Source organism: Apium graveolens, chromosome 6 (genome assembly GCF_009905375.1).
Source record: "Apium graveolens cultivar Ventura chromosome 6, ASM990537v1, whole genome shotgun sequence".
Lineage (NCBI taxonomy): Eukaryota > Viridiplantae > Streptophyta > Magnoliopsida > Apiales > Apiaceae > Apium > Apium graveolens.
In genome coordinates, this window is record NC_133652.1 from 145,045,410 (window position 1) to 145,050,168 (window position 4,759).

The window sequence follows — 4,759 nt, forward strand, 5'->3', positions numbered from 1 at the left end:
TAATCATGCCTCTCACCAACTAAACTACTCATAACAAGCTCTAAACATGATTACACACCCATTACACTAACCCATCATCTAAACATTAGGAAATCTAAACAACAAAACTTAAAACTAAGACCATGAAGAGTTATACCTTCCTTGAAGCTTTTAATCCATGAAAGGTCCTTGGAATGCCCATGGAAGCCTTAATCTAACCTCCTACAAGCTTGTTCTTTCAAAGAAATCAAGAACACAAAAATTAATTTCAAGAAAGTACTATTCACCATCTTCTTGAATGATTTATAGGAAATGCTAGGAAAGGATTTTGAAGCTAAGATTTATAGGAAGTATGTAACTTAACTAGGAGAAGCTAGGATAATTACCTTGTAAAATAGCAAGTGGAGGAGCTTGGACTTCCCAATTCTTAAGAAAGAAGCCGAGAGCTTCATGAAGAAATGGAGGGTTTGGTGTTTTGTGATTTGTTTTGCTTGGTTGCTAGGTTTTTTGTTTTGTTTTAGGTCAATTACCCATTTACCCTTGATTTTGTGTGGTTAATATTCCACCACATTTCCTTCCCTCTTATGTCATGCTTGCATCACTTTGTGATGTCATCACCCCTCCTTTGTCCTCTTTCTATTGGTTGGATGACACCATCCTCTCTAATCCCTTTGATTAACATCCTAATTGTTTGCCTAATGACTGCTGATCTGTTATACGGTTCGCTTAACTTTCATTTTCGTTTATCGTTTGAGGGATCATACCCGGGATCTTATTACTTAGGTTCCCTTAACCTTTCTCAATATATTGTATTCCTTTTATGATCCTCTCTTATAATCCTTTAATTTAAATCTTTTTTATCCTGTTACCTTATACTCAATTCTTTCCGTATCTAGTGGATTTCCGGGAAAATCAAAGTGTTCGGAAATTGGATTCTGACGATCTTTACATACACTTATATACCACATAAAGTACTAATAATATCCCAGAAGATCAATAACAGAACCCCTACATAGTGTGGCATGAAAAGTTTTCTCATTCAGCATAATCTGCAAAATCACTATTCATAAGGGTTTCAAAAATTTTCCAAAAATTGGGGTTATTACAATTAGTGGGTAACTCTAACCGTTTTACTTGCCCTGTGTAATCATAAGGAATAACTTGTGCTTAAATCATTATGTTGTCAAATTCTGTAGACATATTGGGTCTCAACATAATTGATGCCTATTCAACTTCTATCTTAATTATGGATGTTTGGTAGAATGGTATTAGTACAACGAAAGTTGGTTTGTATCAGTTTCGTGTTGTTCGATTAATATCATCACTGTTACATGCTAAGGGTAATAACAATAACTATTGAAGGAAGTAGTAATGAAGTTATGATCTCATGTGTGTTTAATATTGTTAATTCAAGTGTCAATTAAGTGTTTAATTCTCGTAGTTAATTATAGTTAATAATTAGTTAATCAAATCTAAGTGTTATTGTCTTGACAATGAGAAGTAATCATACATTGGTAAGTAAGTGTTAATTGAACATAATTACTCTGAGTCTCTGTTTGAACGAACTAGAAATTATTCTATATACTTGTGAATGCGTATACTTGCGTGAATTATTAGCGCGTGTTTTGTGCCTAACAAGTTTTTGACGCCGCTGCCGGGGACTCGGCGTATTTGTTTAGTTTATGTACTTACCATCGGTGGTCATTAGGACTCAGTGATTAAGACGTGTTACTTATTATTTCCGGTTGTGTTTCAGGTACTTTAACGAGCGTTTATGCAAACACGTTCTCGTACTCGCAAGAGGACTTTAGATACGGCTTAGGAGACAGACTCAGTTCTTGATATTCCGGAGAAGATAGATTTTGAAAATTCAGATAAAGAGAGTGAGCAGAAAGAACCAGTAATCATGGGTGATCGTATAGTTCCGGCAGATCCAGCTCTTATGGACTTTTATCGGCCTAAAATTGATGACATTCAGTCACGCATCATGCATCCGGCTATTGAGGCCAATAATTTTGAAATCAAGCCGGGCACTATTCAGATGGTGCAGAATTCCATTTCTTTCGGAGGTGCTGCGACTGAAGACCCCAACATGCACATCAGGAATTTTGTCGAGATCTGTAGTACTTTCAAATATAATGGTGTGACAGATGAGGCTATCAAGCTGAGACTTTTCCCATTCTCTCTGAGGGATAAAGCTAAGGACTGGTTACATTCTGAACCAGCTGGGTCCATCACTACTTGGCAAGATCTTGCGCAAAAGTTTCTAGTAAAGTTCTATCCAATGGCGAAGACTGCAGCTATGAGGAGTGCTCTTACTCAGTTTGCTCAGCAACCAACAGAATTTATGTGCGAAGCTTGGGAGCGCTACAAGGAGATGTTGAGAAAGTGTCCACATCATGGTATGCCTGACTGGATGGTGATCACTGGTTTCTATAATGGTTTGGGGGCCCAATCTCGGCCCATGCTCGATGCAGCAGCTAGAGGCGCCTTGTGGGCCAAAAGCTATACTGAGGCTTATAATCTTATTGAAACTATGGCTGCAAATGAGCATCAAAACCCAACTCAAAGGATGATGCCTGGGAAGGTAGCATGTATTCTGGAAGACAATGCAGCTACAGTTATTGCAGCGCAGCTCCAAGCGTTGTCTTTGAAGGTCGATTCTTTAGCCACCTATGGATTCAATCAGATAGCTATGGTCTGTGAGCTTTGTGAAGGTTCTCATGCTACGAATTAGTGTTCTCTTGTGAATGAATCTGTTCAGTATGTGAACAATTATCAGCGACCGCAGCATCCTGTGCCAGCTACTTATCTTCCTAACAACAGAAATCATCCCAACTTCAGCTGGAGCAACACTCAGAATTCTATTCAGCAACCATATCAGCAAGGCGTAAGTAAATAGTTTAATCCACCTGGATTCCAACAACCACAGCATTATGCTCAAAGGCAATCATATCCTCAACAAGGAGGTGTTGCTCCACCTTCTAGTGCTGATTTCGAGGAACTCAAGCTGTTGTGCAAAAGTCAGGCTGTTTCTATCAAGACCTTGGAAAATCAAATCGGTCAAATAGCCAATGCAGTGCTCAACCGTCAACCTGGCATACTTCCCAGCGATACTGAAGTGTTAGGCAGGAAGGAAGCTAAAGAGTAAGTCAAGGCTATTACCTTAAGGTCTGGAAAAGTTGCTGATGCAGAAAAAGTGAAAGACGGAGAAGCTGAAGTTATGGATGAAGAAGAGAAGAAAAAGGAGAATGCGGTGGAACCAAGGAAGACTACTGTTGAACACACTCTGCCTGAGGGTAATACAGGGGAGAAACAGCTCTATCCTCCACCACCTTTCCATAAGAGATTGCAGCAACAAAAGCTGGATAAGCAGTTTGGTAAGTTTCTGGAGGTGTTCAAGAAACTTCACATCAACATACCTTTCGCTGAGGCTTTGGAGCAAATGCCTAGTTATGCAAAATTCATGAAGAGTGTTCTTTTAAGGAAGGTGAAACTGGATGACCTTGAGACCGTTGCCCTAACGGAAGAGTGCAGTGATGTGTTGCAACAAAAACTACCTCCAAACCTTAAAGATCCAGGTAGCTTCACCATTCCTTGCACCATTGGAAAGTTGTCTTTTGACAAATGCCTGTGCGATTTGGGAGCAAGCATCAATCTGATGCCATTGTCTATCTTCAAAAAGTTGAATTTGCCTGATCCAAAGCCCACCTACATGTCTCTACAATTGGCTGATTGTTCTATTACATATCCACGAGGCATAGTGGAAGACGTGTTAGTAAAGGTGGATAAGCTCTACTTCCCTGCAGACTTTGTCATTTTGGATTTCGAGGAAGATAAGAAGATTCCCATAATCTTGGTAAGACCTTTCTTGGCTACAGGCCGTACCTTGATAGATGTGCAGAAAGGTGAACTTACTATGAGGTTGCAGGATCATGATGTGACATTCAATGTATTCAAGGCGATAAAATTCCCTACAGAAGACGAGGAGTGCTTAAAGGTGGATTTGATTGATTCTGCGGTAACTTCAGAACTTGATCATATACTAATGTCTGATGCCTTAGAGAAGGCCTTAGTGGGGGAGTTTGACAGTGATGATGAGGATGGTAATGAGCAACTACAATATCTAAATGCTTCTCCTTGGAGGCAAAAGCTAGACATGCCATTTGAATCTCTTGGTAATTCTGATCTCAAGAATGCTGAAGGAAAGCTCAAACCATCTATTGAGGAAGTACCTACTTTGGAGCTTAAACCATTGCCTGAACACTTGAGGTATGATTTTTTAGGTGATGCATCTACTTTACCTGTTATTATTGCATCTGACCTTTCAGGTAGTGAGGAGGACAAGCTCTTGAGGATCTAGAGAGAATTCAAATTGGCTATTGGATGGACCATAGCAGATATCAAAGGGATCAGCCCTTCGTACTACATGCATAAAATTCTGTTAGAGGAAGGTAATAAGCCGACTGTTGAGCAACAGCGACGACTTAATCCTATCATGAAAGAAGTGGTAAAGAAAGAAATTCTGAAGTGGCTAGATGCAGGAATCATATATCCTATTTCTGACAGTTCTTGGGTGAGCCCCATGCAATGTGTACCTAAGAAAGGAGATATAATTGTGGTAGAAAATGAGAAGAACGAGCTCATCCCCACTCGAACAGTCACAAGATGGAGGGTATGCATGGATTATAGAAAGTTGAACAAAGCCATGAGGAAGGATCACTTCCCTCTTCCATTTATTGATCAGATGCTTGACAGGTTGGCTGGTCATGAGTATTAT

General features: G+C 39.7%; 1 non-coding gene across 1 annotated transcript; it reads right to left on the bottom strand.

The window, feature by feature from the left end:
* Nucleotides 1–2,278: 2,278 nt before the first annotated feature.
* On the bottom strand, nt 2,279–2,385 carry LOC141669743 (small nucleolar RNA R71). The gene has a single exon (XR_012554006.1). It is a non-coding gene; the product is annotated as a small nucleolar RNA R71 (small nucleolar RNA).
* Between the last annotated feature and the right edge of the window lie 2,374 nt (nt 2,386–4,759).